The sequence below is a fragment of the Vanacampus margaritifer genome, chromosome 4, assembly GCF_051991255.1.
Source record: "Vanacampus margaritifer isolate UIUO_Vmar chromosome 4, RoL_Vmar_1.0, whole genome shotgun sequence".
Taxonomy (NCBI): Eukaryota; Metazoa; Chordata; class Actinopteri; order Syngnathiformes; family Syngnathidae; genus Vanacampus; species Vanacampus margaritifer.
This window is the reverse complement of record NC_135435.1, coordinates 15786881-15804475: the sequence shown is the minus strand read 5'-3', so window position 1 is coordinate 15804475 and position 17595 is coordinate 15786881. Positions and strand designations below refer to the sequence as shown.

Below are 17595 nucleotides of genomic sequence, written 5' to 3'. Positions count from 1 at the left end.
TCAACATAACTTGTGATTGAAACTGTCAGTAACAGGCTAATATTAATAATGACTTTGTTATTAGGATTTCTATTATATGATGTTTACTCTACGAACAAACTTGGGTGTATTTGGCTGTTGGCTGAGATTTTGGGGTGAACGATTAAGTCTGCTGCGCCATGCTGTTCACATTTTGACATCAAGAATCTCAGACATCAACCAACAGTTCATCATCAGTACAAGGTGGCTTCAGACAGGACGTTCTCAGATGGATGTAGTCACTGAGTATCAGCTACAGAGATGCAGAGAGACTGGAAGAGTAACAGAAAGGTAGGGCTGGGTATTGATTCTAATTTCCTCAATCGATTTTAATTCCATTCACAAGAGTTCAGTTCAATGCAATTTCAATTTTTTTTTATTCGATTCACTTCAATTCAGTCCGATAATGATTCATTATGGTACATCAATTCTTCTTGGATATCAAGGATATGATAAAAACTCCGCAATATTAAATTCCAATTTTGTGGAGGCGGTAATTCGTTAAATGATTTAGTTTATTAATTAATGAAAACAACATGCATTATAATCACTTATGTGTTACACAAACATTGACATCAGCAAGGATGAGATGAAAATAGTTTATAATTGCAATCATTGTAAATATAAATTAAAAATATTCTGAATTGTTTTAAATTGCAGTAAGTCAGGTATTTCATAAATGTAAGGAAATATTTAAATTCATGTGAACAGTAAATTTCGAGAAAACAGTAAGATACAAACAATGGCCTTTAAATTTTTATTTTCTTATGACTTTATAGAAAAAGTGATATTAAAATAATCGATTAATGGTTTTATGAATCTATAAAAAAATGACCTCAAAAAGTAAAATCAATTTGATTATTCAATTTTTTTAAACCCAGCCCTACACAAAGACATAAAAATGGATATATTCATGGATTGCATCTGTTTCTGCAAGGTCAAATTAAATTCACCTGTAAAGGTTTGCAGTGCATTTTAGGTTCATACTGAAATCCATCTTGACTCCAAAGCCGACAGCCAATGAAAAATACACGTTAGCTGTTGTGATGTATACATCATGCAATTTCTTTATTATTGTAATCCCTTCATACTAACTATGTCAAGCAAAAAAAAAAAGAAAGTAGTCGGACGAATATGTGCAATATAAATTCACATGTATGAACGTATGGTGTTCCACAGGGTTCAATTCTGGAGCCTCTGCTGTTTTCATTGTATCTGCTGCCCCTGGCTTCCATACACACTCTTGCCTATATTCTCACCTGTTTCTTCTATTTGTGGAAATCTGCTTCTTCTTTGACAATCACACCATGTTTTTGTGGTACAATTTTTAAAAAGTACATTACTGTGTAGTGTTGTAAGTGGAGCCTCAAACCTTGAAACAGGGTTGCAGTTTTTTTTTATTTCAGTTTTGCTCAATGACTTGGTGTGTGAAGAGTCACCAACTGTAATTTTCTCTTTGAGTGGTGTATGCATACTTATGAGGTCAATATTTTTTCCTTTAGTTACTCTCTTCTTTTGGATCTTATACGGTAATTTGTTCTGCAAGTGCAAATTGTAAACATACACATTTACCAAGTGGAATACATTTCAGTGGCATTATTTTTAAAACGTCCTTGACCTCTTCCAACAAGCGATACTTTCAAGTATTTTCTTTGCCAACTCAAACTTAAATATATGTAAACCACATGCAAATAAGCCCTCATAGATACACAAACACACACTAATTTCAATTCACTGGCATTCCCTTCCTCCCAAGTGGGGCATTTGTCTACAATCAAACTAAGTGTTGCATATAAATGGCCCTATTAATGAATGGGACACACAGCGCAGGGCACACTTCTTTTCTTCCGCCACGTCGAATGCGGAAACAAACGGAGGCTTTCGGATGAACATCTGTTCCTCGCACGAGTCCACCCATCGCCATAATGTGCCGGCGTAACAGGCTGCCATTGTAGCAACAAGTGTGCGCACATTACCACGCTTGCCAGTTCCCGTCACTTGGCAGCGTGCCTGCTAAGCTGCCCGCCCCCTTATCAGAGAAAGACTGGATTGTGCCAGGGGAGAGCGCTTGGGGAGTTGGCTCGGAAGTGTGACGAGGAGGGGGATTTGATTTACATACTGCCGCTTAGGCAACACTCATCTGATTCTAAACAGCGCCAAAGCAATTAAGGGTCATTAGTCCTTTTGTTTTGTCTCGTGGCACCGTGTAACAGCGACAGCATCTGGGGCGCCGTGACCCCTGTGGGGATTGCCTGTGGGAATGTCGGCACTATACGAGGTGGCGCTCCCGCCCCCGCCGCCTCATTCGCGGCTGCCATTGACACAGTGCGTGTAAACAAACACTCAGCGCCAGGCTGGCACTGCATGGGAAAGCACTTTGGCAAAAGCCCAGCTCTGGAGTGTGCAGCTGGTTGCAGCACATGCCGGGTCACCGGGCTCCAGTCTGCTTAGCCTAATTAGCCTCATCAGTTTCTTTCAAATGGGCGGCTTTGCCAACTGGCAGCATTCAATTAAACACTCAATAGCAATGTAAATGGAACACAATGGTGGGTGTGCTGATTTAAATTTATTGGAGGGGCAGGAGAAAACACTACTTGATTCAAATGATTTTCTCTTTACTTACGTGAGTGCTTGCATTGTTATTTTATTTTATTATTATTATTTTTTTTTTCAGGCAGAGTGGCTATACTGTATATTGACCATTCACAGTGGATAAAGAAAGTCTTGTTCAAATGCCAGGTTTTTGATACAAACAGAGACCAAGATAAACCATAATGTGGCCTACAATCGAAAATTAATTTGCTTTTTGAATTGAAATAATGTGGTTGCACAAGTGTCCACACCCTCTTATGACTGGGATGTGTTCAGAATCAATCACATGTAATTACAAACTTTGGTTAAATAAATGCTAGCACACACCTAACTTATTTAAAGTGACTGTGGCTAATCCTAAATGAAGTTCAGATGTTTTAGTAGACTTTTCCTGGCTTTAAAAAAAATGCTTTCGACCAGAAGCCTTAAAGTTTTGTGCTAACTGAGGGATTTCCACTTCGGTAAGTGGTGCCAACTTTATTGTAGCATTGCTAGCTTGCTTCACACTTCGACAATTAAACAAACTCACCATATATGCCGACCTCCACTCTTCTTCATCCAAGCAATCTCCTTTTTGAACCGGTAGATCGCCGTGTCGTACAGCACCGGGTGCATGCAAACTGCGACGGTCAAGCTATCCTGCATTGCTATGCTACACATTCTGCTCACAATCACTTCCTGTGTTTTGTCTGCTGTGTGACGTGGACTATCTCGACACCGATTAGCTGTCGCTAACGCGATGCCGCCAAAAGTTCAATTCAGCCAACGCCGGGGAAATGGCCGAAGTAGCGAAATGCTCACCGGAAATGTTCCAAACGTGCCGTCCATTACACCATCGCCCCCTCCCAAATATATAGCCAAAGGTACACAAATTCTGCAGTGAAGCATGATGGAAGTAGCATTATAAATTGGGGCAATTTTTCTTTAGCTGGATGTAGAGCCTTTGACAAGGTGGAGGGAATTACAAACAGTTCAGCATTACAGTCAGTGTTAGCTTTAAATCTAGAAACTTCTGCTAAGGAAGCTACAAATGTCAGGAAAAACCTCAAAGAACATCTGAATTTTGGGGTGGAGTTAATCAGAAGCACTTTATTTGGATGCAGATTTGTGCTGACTCCCATTTAACATGTGTTTGAATGTGATTAGTGATTAGTTATGAACACAGGCACGTCACACCTATAAGATGATGTGCACACTATTGTGAATAATAGGTCAACAATAATAGTGTAAAACATTTTGAAATTATTCACCTTGTTCTATTTTTTTTTTTAAATATTTCAAACATTTTCATTTTCAAGGGTGTGTAGACTTTTTCTACCCACTGTAGTGTGAGGGAAATCATCCTAACATGTTTCACTTATATTCAAGCGCATATCCTCCAAATACAATTTAATAACACTGAGTAACATTGACTCAAGGACAACTGTGCATCTGTAATGAAGGCTGGGATGTACTCGGCAATATGTTGATGTCTGTACCTTTCATTACCCACGTAGCGGACTGCAAAGTGCTCAGCACTTCTGCCTGTGCATAAAGGATTCAAAAGCTACAAAAAGACTCACAGGTGTGGGATGGAATGTGAATGTCCGCATGTCCACTCGTGTGCCTGGAAGACCCTCCCCAGCCGGTATAGAAAAACACTTACTGTTAATGTAAATAGCAAGGCGGCATAAATCAGGCGCCCGTGCGCAGCCCGGGAGAATATCGTGTAATAGTTATTGCAAAATGAAGTGGCATTGGGATCAATATCCCACTATATCTCACTCTGGCGTAATGGCACCGAGGGAAGCTGGAGGCCAAGGGAGTCCGGTCCCTCCACCCCACCACGGGCCAATAAATCTGCCCGACCTGCAGCCTGCTTATTAAAGTGCATACTCAATCGGCAGCAGCCGTCCCAAAATACAAGCTTACTTACTGACCTGGAGTCAAGGGAATGAATGGATTTACCTGGTCTTAGGGCGGGGGGTTAAGGACTGATTGAGGTTTCAGCTTCCTTTTGCTAGGCGTCATCTCAGCGCACTGCAAAGTGAGACAAAGTGTCGGTTGAAGTTCAGTATTAGCGAGGCTTCTGTAAGTTTGATGTTACAATGACATACATGTCATGATATGTTGTGGCATACAACAAGCTATCATCATGACAACAGGTATGTCATTGTAACATGTATGTCAACATAGACTCTGCTAGCTTAATGCTAATGCTAAGAGCGACTACGCTGTGGCACTATAAACCTTTATGCAAAAGAGTGAACACAAGCAACAGACACACAACAGACAGACAATTTAACAGTACGGACATTCAAGACTGACAAATATTAGTGCTGAACTTTTTAGTAGAGAAGATTTGTGATGTCTCAAAGAATACTATATCCAACCGTCGGTTTTATACTGCCTCTAGGTGGCTAAGGTTGGCACACCAAAAAGAGCAGCACAGCCATTCAATTGAAACAGTGTGCAAAAAAAAAAAAGTAGACTAACTTTGTTAAATTGCATTAAATTATGTAATTATTGTATGATTTTGTCCTCATTAAAATACACATTAGCACTTTTTTTTGTTGCTTTTGCAAAGAAGGCTTGAACGGATTGATGACATTTCCATCCATTTCAATTCGAAAAGGTGATTTGAGATGATATTAGCCTTTTGTTGATGCCATTGGCTCCATCAAACATAAATCCAGTAAGGCAAAAAATGGTTGTGGTTTAAAAAGAGGATACTAGGTAAGACATCTGTTTAAAAAGGTTTAGTAATGCACATTACGGCAGTTTCCGGGGCCTTTCAGGGGGATGCTATAGATCCCCTTGGAATACTAACACCAACTCCGTATCATCATAGCGGTCAGTAACGCTAACAACCCCCTGACCTTGGCGGAGGTCTGCACTCTCTAGTACTCACTAGTTTACTTTGTCTTTAATTCATCTGATCTTGAGATGCAGTGCTCCAGTGCAATGTAAGCTTTGCAGTTCCCTGAACTTGAGATTAGTCACTAAAATTAAACTATAATGTATTGCTCACCGAGGGAGTCTGGAACGTCATCTGTAATTATTTCTTCACAAATGAAAGAAGAAAGGAATTTATTTTCAAGGTCAGGTTTCCAAGGTTTGGATCTCCATCTGAAAAATGGTGATTAAGTTTTAATACAGATACCAGATGTGTCTGCAGAATGTCATTGAGGTGCAGTGTTGAAAGCTGCCATTGGATAGCAACAGAGTATACATTAACTCATCTATATTTTTACCATGTTAACAAAATCTGAGGTTGAGGCGTTGTGACCCCTGCTCAAATGCCTTGCAACCTTTAATCTCTATAACGTCATTGTAGGGTGAAATACATCTTTCAAATGGAGAAGTACAACTAAACAACTGAAATAATATGGTTGCATAAGTGTGCACACCCTCTTATAACTGGCTATGAGGCTGTGTTCAGAATAAGCTTTAAAAAAAAAAAAGGAGGCTCTGATTAACTCTATAATGTTCAGATGTTCAAAAAAACTTTTGGCCTCATTTTTCATCTTTTTTTTTAAAACCACAAAACCCTGGTATTTAAACAGTGGTGTATAGACTTCTTATATCCACTGTATATATTTTGAATACGAATCAGGATGAAATAAAAGTCTACAAATCAGTCGCTTTTATTTTACTTTTTTTTTTGTGGCTTTTTTGTTTTTCAAGCACATTATTGCTGTCATTTTCCTGCCCTCGGGTTGCAGTATAACTTAATGACAAACAGCATGCCCCTCACAGTTTGAATGGAATGCATAGTAATAAAAAAAAAAAAAAAAATAATAATAATAATAATAATAATAATAATAATAATAATGTCTCTTGTCCTATTATTCAGATTGTATCCATCCATACGTAGGGCTGTGTTGCAAGCTAGGTTCAGCTTTGAGGCAAATATTATTGGCCAGTAAGATGGATGTTGGCATGAGCTTGGGAATTGGAATGTCAGGAAAGTACAATGAGTGGTAAGACCTTTGGTTCACTGCTGCTGTTTTTTTCTCTTTGCATACAGTGAAGGATATGAGATTTAAGGCTGCATGTCAACAATGATGCGCTTCTTTTATGTTTTGCAGGCGAAAGACAGTGAGGGAAGCACTCCTCTGCTTCACAGTTGGTAAGTGCTTCCTTAAAACTTTTTTGTTCTGAGACTTTTTTGTATAGTTTCCACATTGTCTAATTTCTCCTGAAAAAAAACTTGGAGAAAATATGGGTAAATAAACGTATTGTTTCAGATATAGCCTACGGTAATTCATACAGTTCATCTCTTCTCTCAAGTTTGCCCACACTCTACCTCGCAATGTGCAAAATTACAATGGCAATATTGTTTTAATAACATTTTTTGGAGTAAATCCAGTCTCCATCCTGAATAATTCATTTTGAAAGACATTCTGTTCAAGTTTGATTAAGTCTTCTGGTGATTTCAATACGCAAAAGTTACAACACATCATAACATAAACACCAGAGGTGGAAATTAGCCAAATATTGTACTCAAACATGCTTTTTGCTTTAGACAGCAAAAGTAAAAAGTTGTCCTCCAAATAATTACTTGAGTAAGTAATTGGTTAAAAAGCTACTCAAGCAATGAGTAACTGGTGAGAAACTTATGATTTACTATTTTTAATGAAAACATTTAACGCCAAATAGACAAAAAATAAAAAAAATGTAATGTGCAGCTTCAGATATTGCCTAACAATGTCACTTTTTTAAAACTTAATTTTCATTTGCTTTAAACAATTATTAACAACATACATTTCCTTTTGTTTACATATATATTCACATCGTACAGTCAGGCATAGTTTTCATATCTTTATACAATGACCAAATAAAGAAAAATGGAAAATATTGGCAGTTCCATTACAACCATACAAATAGAGGGGACGAAGGTGGAGAAAAAAAAAAGGGGGGGGGGGGTTAAGTCCACTCTGAATGCTCAATGCCATTCCAAAATCCCTATCATCCAATAAGTAACATGTTACATGTTAGCAGACACAGTTTGCTTATTCATTGTATTAGTAAGGCCATGATGGACTTCCAACGTTTCTTAAATACAGTTTAACAATGTCACTTTTAAAACTACTCTAACAAGTTCATATAAAAAAAAAGTTGCTTAACTTTAATGGAGTAAATGTAGTGTATTATTTCCGAGTCTATTTGCTGAGTGGACTGAATAAAATTTCTGACATGCTATCAAAAATAGCTGGGAAATGTTCCTACAGTCACATCAAGCATGTTGATTGTGTTGACCTATTAGTTTCCTTGATTTGTGTCATTCTGTTGGACTAGACATCCAACACAACCTGTTACCACAGGTGTTAATCTTAACAGGAGCTGATGTATGTAAATGATATGCAAATGAGATGTAAACGTGACACCCAGACTGACCTGTGGCTTCTGTGTCGATTTGTGACCAGCGGCTGACCCATCATCCTCTACTAAATGACTTGACAATAGAGCAATGTATTGATCTGGTCGGGCTTCAGGCAAAAGGGTCAAAGGTGTGACACACGCTCTACATCTGCGTTATGTCTGCAGGTGAAATGTAGCATGGGCAGCCCTATTTCTAATAGTTTGCCTTTATCCAGAATCACAATATGTTTGAAATAAAACAATCAAGATGTGCTTTAAGGTTTGTTTTTCACCTTTCATTTGAGAGGTTTCACAAAATTTCCCCAAATTATTATAAGGTTGAGAAAAAAACAACAACACATTCCAAAATTGATTGATTTATCTGTAAAGTGCTTTAACTTAAGAGCAAATTGCTTCCACGTGTGGCCAGACAAAGCAGATACAATGCAGGGGAATCCCTTTCCCAACCACTAGTTCACCGTATTGCACACTGAAACTTCCCCATGGCTCTCTCTCTCTTTCTCTCTCGTGCGCTGCTTCTCTTGGAGTGACCACTGATAGAGCAACATCTGGAAGGAGCAGCAGTTTTCCTTCACTGTGTTGTTTTTGGGGGGGAGATTGTAACCCTTGATAATCCGTCTCCCTCCTCATTAAAGGAGCTGAATAAACACAGGCCTCTTCCAGTTGTTCCTATGAATTTCCTCAGCGGGCGTCAGGAGACCTAAGCAGGGGCTACCGGATCAAAGCCGCCGGCAGCCCCGACTTGCACCCAGAGTGAGATTGTGTTCCGGGGTTGGGCCCATTACCTTGCTCCCCGAGAGCCTCCGAGGCCACTAGGTCACACAGGCAGTCAGCTTGCTGGCCTGAGATCAGCAGAGGAGGAGGAAGAAAGGGAAAGCAAAGCAGCAGGAAGGGAAAGCGGAGGAAAGCAAACGAGAAAATATGATTAGGCTGGAGGAAAGAAGACTTGTGTTCTGTATGTTAAGATGGTTTAGTCTTACGCAGCAATTACACCAATGTTTTTATTATCATAGATTAAGAGTCCTATTTAAATTCATAGTAGGGAAAACCCATATTAATTAAACTGTAATTATTCAAACATCTTACAAGCATGCTGGGTGATGAAGTGCTGACTCCATGAGGGAAAAATATAAAATTAATAATAATAATAATAATTTTGAGGGGAAAAAGGGTCTACTCATGACACCAATCATACAAGCTCATCTGCAAAACTCAGTCGGCTTGAGCTTGCATGGCCTCATTAATCTTCATTGATTAACAACATGACAGCAGCAGAAAAACGATCTCAGAAGTCCATAGAAACATTTGAGTTGCCATTTTAAAAAAAAGTGTCTATATACAGCAAAAATAATGACCCAAAACACACTGCCAATACATTAAATTAGTTTATCATAATTTATGACGGACAAGACAATATCCAGATTTAAACCCTATTTAGCATGTAATTTATACGCTAAAAGGAAGACTAAAGGGTATAATTACCCAAAACAAACATCATTATACATATAACAGGGGTGTCAAACTCATATTAACTCAGGGGCAACATGGAGGAAAATATTTTACCAAGAGGGCCGGACTGCGGTGAAATCAGTAGCTGAATGTGCATGTCTGTATTCGATTTATGTTTTAATTTTTTATTTTTTTTTCCAACAAATCGTAACTTTTAGTTGTGTGTAAAATAATGACATCCAGGCCAAGTTGCGTTGCTGATCTGAGGATTGCTTGTGCAATTACAAATTTATGTTTTGATTTTGGCTGTCGGATCAATTGTTTAAACATTGCAAATTTTTTAAATTTACAAGATCATCTCAAGGGTTGGACTAAACCCCTTGGCGGGCCTGATCCGGCCTGTACGTCTGACACCCCTTATATACAGTATATTGTAAGTTAATTTAACAATTCTCATTTAAAAATTAAATATTGTTGTTGCTTGGAGTATTGGGTCGACTAAATTCGTAAAAAACTGTGAATGACACGTCTCATCACTTTCACCATCTTGCTGTTCAAGTACGTGTAGGTGCTTATACTATATAAATAGATCCAACGCTGTCTGTGTGTCCGCAAATGTCACTCAACTAGTGGAGTCCACGAATAGGCTGATTGCGCACCAGGAAAAGACATCAAACCGCTCACATTTCTTGGTTAATCCAAGGCTTTAAAAGTTTAGTATATGCACACTAGAACAATATTTCCTGACATTTTCAGTTGAAAAATAACCATCAAAAAGATCCCAGGCACACACACGGAGGCTCATCTTGGATATCCTATTGAAAATGATATTGAATAATCTCATTCAGATTTTGAAAAAAATGCTAAATTAAAGAACAATTATGAATACGCTAGGAAAAAATGCTTTTCACTTAATATTGAGCAGCTTGGTTTTTATTGTGCATAACAGCAAACTGTGTTTTCTTGTCTTTTGTGAGATTTCGGGCTGACGGACAATGAGACTTCAGCCACAGTAACGATTTTGCTGCTAAAACAGCACATTTGAGTTAGCCTGGTTTGTTATAAATGGAACAGTAGGAATGCTAACTGTGTCAAACTGTCATCGTCAAAGTAAGTAGACTTATTTTGGCCTATTAAACTGCCTTTGAAGAGCAGTCTGATGAACCCTCGTAGCATATTAGGCTACTTAGCGGCTATCGACTAACTGCTAACACTGGGAACAGATGCCGCATTCTACAATTACAGCGTAATTAATTATTTTTTTAGTACCCTTAATTAGTGATTGAATATGATTTCTGGATGATATTGTGTTGATGTTGGTGGAAACAGTTTGCGATGATAATTTAAATTTAAACTGGGCTCCAACTTCCAGTCCAGGAAGACGAGTCAAGTCAGCTGCCTCGCCACCATAACACCACCATTGGCATATTTGAATAAAACATGTTTGCTTTGGTCATTTAGCTGCACTTTTTTAAAGTATAAATTATAAAATACAATAATAATTTGAAATGTTAATAGATTTCCCAATATTTACATGAAAATGAAGCTCAAGTAAGCTAAAGGAAAGAAAGCTAAAGCTAGCAACTCTACTTGACCATTCACACTTGCTGTAACATGGGAGTCTCTATTTGACAAGTTCAGAATAAGAACATATCTCACACTCACACACACACACACACACACCAAATATGAAATGGTCAATGTAATGAACTTATCTGACTTGCTGTTCGATAGGTAGGGATGTGCTTGGAAATGACCATCGTGCTTGTGGGATTGTAAATGTCCACAGTGCGTGTGTGCGTGCGTGTGCGTATAAATGGCCCCGTGGTCGTCATCAGGCTCCCATCAGCCCCTCCATTAGTTACTGAGCTGCGGGTCTGTGCTGGGGCCCACCTGCCCTGAATACAAATTAGGAGAGGAGAGTATGAGCTGCAAACACAATGAAGACAAACACACACTCAGAACTGATACAATTAATGTATGATGCATTGACTTCATTTATTACGCCCTCCTAAAAAGAATAATTGTGTTGTGTACTCCTAAGTGAGTGAGATGCTGCATCCGAGCCACAAAATAATAGTTGATTCCAAATATTTCCTCCGGTCGTGAAAAGCACACAGACACGCGAGTACTACATCCGGCAGCTGGCGGCACATCATAGCTTACACACTCTGAAATAACGTCACACGCCGCACGGTACACACACCGGCGGCCCAGCACAAAGGCAAACATGGTCGCCTACTTCGCTCGTCCTCTCAGAGCCTCGGACCCACACACTCGTGACGAGAAATCTGCAGGCAGTCATTACAGCGAGTCGAGCAAACATACGGCCGCCGTGCTCGCTCACAATGTTTTCGCACGTCCCACTGTTGTGTTGATGCATGCATGCGCTGACAAGCATACAGACACAAGGATCAAATGTGTCCATTTAATACATCAGTGGCTGTTTACTAGGGCTGAACAAATTTAAAAAAAATATAGTAATTGCATTTTTTTCACCCTCAATATTGCCATTTTATAAACACAAGCAATAAAGGAATCTGTATAATAAACATATGAAAATGAAGATTTATTATACATAAATGTTTTGATCTTATAGGTTAGGCTTACGCTAAAATAAAGGTAAGACAGTTCATTTAGCTACTTCAGTTAGCGTTGTTAGCTCACTAAACGCTTTAGCTTTACGCTTAAATAAAGGTAAGACAGTTCATTTAGCTACTTCAGTTAGCGTTGTTAGCTCACTAAACACTTTAGCTTGGATTATTTTAAGTGATCGATCACTACGACTGGTGGTGAAATAAGTCATAAATCAGATTATAACAATAGTGCAAACAAGTCTATGGCTTTATCATTTCAAATGCTAATGTTTCTTGAAACAACACGTGGACTGCACCTCTTAAGGCACTGCATAAATAACATGTATATACAGTCACATAATATGAAACATGTCATGCCGTCAAAACATCCTGTTACCATACATTCCCCTCTGAATACAGCTTTGCCTATTTCTCTGTCTTCCTTTTGAGAAATATTAGATATATTTTTATCTCAAACGCCAAACACACAAAAAATGAACCCAATAAATATGATCAAAGGATGAAATGTGCGAAAATATCATTTTCAAGGTCATTTTCTCCTTCAAAATAAATAGCTTTTTAAAAAAAGTAGGAAAACGTTTTTTTGTGTGTTTAAAAAATGTATTAAAGACTTACTTTAACGACAGACATATCCATTGCTGTAATTATATAAGCACAACCATAAGATTGAAACAAGGGGTTCTTGATGAAAATGTTTTTAAAATGCAGATACTATAAATCCTAATATAATGCCTTGAAAGACTCGTGAGCAAAAAATGTGAGATATAAGCACTGTATGATAGCAGTGAACTCAATTTAGCGAATAATTCTTCAAAAAAGGCTTCAAGCTGTTTAATGCCATTCCCAGTTGAAGTTTATTGTCAAATTAAACATAAAAACAACAGCATTTGGAACAAGAAACATGTTTTCGCTTTGCCTTGGGAAATTTCTCTTGTGCTAACAAATAGCATCAGTGTTAAATATAGACCGATATGTTTTTTTTTTCCAGGGCCGTCACATTTTCTTAAAAATACAAATGCCAATCTTGACTTTGTTGTAATGGCTTAAAGCATGTTTATTAAACAATTTTTCAGATTTTTCAAAATGTAGAATTAAAAAAGTATATATTTTATTTATTTAATCTTATCTTAGACCAAATCCTTTTAAATTTCTAACAAAATGTTCAGAGATCTCCTAAAGTTATCAGCACGTCTTAAAAGTTAAATGAAAACTTAAACAAGTAAATGCCTTAGTTCTCAAAAGTTTTCTACAGTAAATATTGTTTTCCAAAATTTTTAAATACATGAAATTTTAAACTTTCACATTTCAGAAGGTTCAGAAGGTTCCCAGGGTCAGCTAACCTTGCTCTGCAAGATGAATTCTCGCGACATTTGTGACGTCACAAACTCCCGAGAATGCATCTAGTACCGAGCTCGTTGATTTCCATCAGTGGTTCGGACCAATCACAGAGTGACATTGCGTTTGGGGCGTGATATGCAGCTGTGACGAAACCAGGAAGTGTGGCAAATCAAACAATCAAACCTAACATGGACGAATGAACGCTGCAAATAATTCTGTTCTTGCAGATTTACTCATAGTTTTTTGTTGAATGTTAAAGAGTGGGAAGGAGGAAGACGACATTTTCATCCGTGGCCGTGATTGTTCAAAACAAACCTGTACAAGATTGCATCCTCCAATCAGCTCGAAGTATAGTACAGCATGTCCCGCCTTTTCCAAGCAAATTACCATAGAGAAGTCCCAGATTGATATTGTGCAGAACTCAATCTCAATCAATCTGGCTATTGCCAGGTTAAGGATCAGCATCTCTTATAAAGTTCACTGACATTTTAAATAAATAGTTCCATGCGATTAAAATGGTTTTAGATCTACTTATTATCGGCCTTCAGATTTAAGAACAAAATAAAACAAAAACAAAAAAAAAGGCCGTGCCGATATTTGTCAAAATACCCAATATCAGCACCCTATCCCTTATCAGTGCCCCATGGAAAGAAAAAAAACACCGGAAACTATGGTGTTGCACAAGTGTGCACACCTCTTATAACGGGAATGTTCAAACTTAGTCAATCAATGAATTTCCTATTTGGATTAATAAAGTATCTAATCTATCTGCATTTATCTAAAGAGGAAAGTGTGCACTATTGGCAGTGTGTCCCTCTGACAGTGCACTGGGGCCCATAGGAGACCTGCGTCAGGGGACCTCCTTTCAGCCCCCCTTCTCCAAAACATTACTTTTCCATTTTAAGTCACCTAGCTTCTATTTCCTCCAATAAAAACTAATAAGCTTTTCTGTTGGAAATCACGACCGCTTTTGAGTGCTGGAGCTCTGGCCTGGCTCAATGGCCTGTAATTGCAGTCCGCAAGTCCCATTTTAGTTTTTTTTTTTTTTTTTTTGCTGTGTTTTGGATTTGATCCCCCCCGCACACCCCACTAACGCCAACACCCCCCACCCACTCTTCTTGGTCATGTGTGCTTTGGGGCTGATTGCCTGCGGCGCATGCCCCACACTCAGTAATCAGACAGGAGCTAGAGTGGGGGCAAAACAGCAACTCAAGGACCTTTTCTAATTGGGAGGGATTTGGAGGGCAGTCGGACTTTACATTTGGTGGTGGAAATGGCTGTGGCCGTGTTTGGGCTGAGGAAGGGGAGGGGGCAACATAGGTGGCAAAAGCCTCCATTTAAATCAAGTCATCCATTATAATGCATCTGTGAGTAGGCCACATGTACGTTCTTGCAACAATGAAAATCAACATAAGTGGTTCACATTTTGTGAGAAAAGGAACATGATTTAGAACCATATAGAATCATATCACTCGCAAGTCATAACATACTGCATTTAGCGTCCCTTTTAGAGGCTTTTTGTTGTCTGTCTCTTCTTGACACTAATTTTCTGTAATTTCCTACATTATGTGGGCTCCCATAGAGTATTTGGGAAATATTTTTACCAATGCTTTGAGCAAAAATCTTTTTTTTTGTTTGTTATCACTTGCATTGCATTACACCTCGTTCTAAATGATAAATACATCTGCTGTGTTGTTTCAGATTTTAATCGTGCTAGACAAAAACTCAAATATTCTAAGCTTTTTCTAATATTTTGCAGTGATAGGTAATTGAGTAACACCTCTAATACCTCTTTGACAGTGCCAATTAAAATTGAGCATTATTATCTTTGTAGAGTCACAATTATTGATAGTAGCGTTCATTAGATTGTGCAGGTATACAGTACCTAATGTTTAATCAGTGAGGGTAATTATCTGCTTGTCCAGCTCTGCAGAAGTAAGATAGCACTAATTGATTTTCTGTTTAAATGTAATTTCAAACCCTGCTGTAATCCTTAATATTTGCAAATGACTCCCTGGTGTCTAATACATTCACTAGTTTGACTTGGTTCACTTACTAAAGAGAGTCAAGAAAAGAAAAAATCTCCCACTGATACTGTCAGCTTGTGCTCCTAAGAATCTGACAAAATAAATATTGCTTTCAAATTATTCCCCTCCCAGTGTCTCTTTTACAAGTAAGACCGGGAACAAAAGTTCAAACTGCATATTTAGAATAGAAACACCATTTTTTTGTATAGTGGATGTAAAGTCTTCACACCCCTGTTCAAATTTCATGTTATTGTTCACACAATTTCTTTAGTCGGTTGATGTTGTTTTTAATAAGATTTGTGAGTGAAATCATGATAAGTAATACACAATTGGCTTTTAAAATTATATATATTGTCGTGTGCATCTTGTAAAAACTTACTTGTGAATGTCAGAATCTTAAGCATTGTACTATTTTCTTATCCTGTGTCCTTATCCTGCATTAATACTGAGATCGAGAAAAAAAAAAATTTTTTTTTTAATTAAATGGCAAAAGTAGCATAGAACTCTGTCAAGGCCATTTTTTATTTGCACCAAATTGTAAATTATCCACCTCATGCATAGTGCTGAATATTGTCTTTGCCATTGTTCACTGAGTGGTCAGATGTGAACAAATACCAGTTTGATACACACTTTTGAAATAACAAATTTGCTGTTTACTTTTAATAATGTTAACATGATATAGTATGTTAATCATTTGTCACAAAAAAATGGGAAAAACATAAATATCATATGCAACATTTTATTTCGATAAATCTCTTCAAGCGCTTACATTTTCAAATGATGACTTTCCTTGGGAATCACAATGTCCCATCACTGACAAGCTATCTTTCAAACAGGCCTGTGGGCTGCTTTTGTGGTCCTTGCAGGCTACCTTGTAGGGTTGAGAAGAAGAACTCTGGATAAATGATTGAGATGACCTACCTATAGGATGAATCCACATTGTGTTGATGATAAATGAAACCGCCCTCCCATGTGATCCATCTGTGCTTTTGCTGTTTTGGTGCTTCAGAGAATAACTGTAATGTTTGTGTGCGCACTTTCTTAATTGCATTAAGAGGATGACGCACTTTCTTACTCTGTTTAAGCTCACTTTAATTGCCTGTGAATGGTGCACTGGGGAAGCGGGGACTGAAGGCACAATGTGGACACGCAATTAGCTATCTTTCCTAAGCTGCTTTGGGGGTGCTGCGGAAATGCGAGCGAGGGCTCCAATTCACGGAGGAATTTGACACACGAGGTGTCAACAAATGCTATTTTGTGCTGGCATCTTGATGGACTGACATTTTATTCATTAAAGAGTCATACATTGGAGGAAGGCAAGACAGAGAGAAGTGGTCAAAGGGAGCCAATGGCTGTGATAAAAAGCCCTAGACGACGGCGAGATAGAGGTGAGGCGCAAATAAGAAATGAAGACGGAGGCAGGGAGCTAAGAGTGATTGAGGGAGATCACAGCGGAGACGCATGTGCGAGCCCTGGCAAAATGTCACTTTAGTTGTGAACGAGTGCCGCGGCGATGACAATACGTCTCCAGGAAGCATCCGGCATCCTGCTGGATCTGGGAATTGCACCCATTTTACATATTTCACCTAAAGTGACATATCAAGTGGAACACGTGTGGGACGCTGCCAGCTGCGAAAGCGTTGGAAAAATAACCCCGGCGCTCCTTCATTTGGTCCTGTCGTAAAATGGACCATTTTATCCTTTTTCGACATAAACGTTTTTACATTCCTTCCCTGATTATAATGACGTGTCTCCAGTCCATAAAACCGGTCGACTTTATAAATATTCATTTTTTTACTACATATTTTTCCACGTGTCTGATGTGGAATGACCATGATCACATAAGTAGCTCTTAAAACATGCTATTAGTTTATGATCCTTTATCCAGATTGGATAGAGCTGTGCAAGCGTGTTACATGTATATCAATTCCTAAGTGTAAGGTATTAAGTAGCTGACGTCATGCATTAGCTTAATGGCATTGTTGCGTATAGCAGATTTTAATCGCACACAATGCAATAGGTACAGCGCGCCGAGCTACTAGTATAGCAGCACTTTCCCCTCCTTCTCTGTGTCACTTTCCTCATTTTTCTTAGCTCATTCCCCCCTTCACCAAATACTCCTTCCCCCATCTTGGACCACCTCTCCCTGGCCCTGATGTCTCTCCTCTTCTCCCCCTCCCTCTCTTTTTTTTTCATTTAATAGTGGACCT

General features: G+C 38.5%; 1 protein-coding gene across 3 annotated transcripts in view; it reads left to right on the top strand.

Moving 5' to 3' along the window:
* The window catches only part of zfhx3b (zinc finger homeobox 3b), a 346429-nt gene that overhangs the window by 108863 nt on the left and 219971 nt on the right, over nt 1-17595 (top strand). For all 3 annotated transcript variants that reach the window (XM_077562960.1, XM_077562961.1, XM_077562959.1), the window contains one exon: nt 6681-6721. The gene's annotated coding sequence lies outside the window, so the exon portion shown is untranslated. The remainder of the gene's footprint in view (nt 1-6680; nt 6722-17595) is intronic.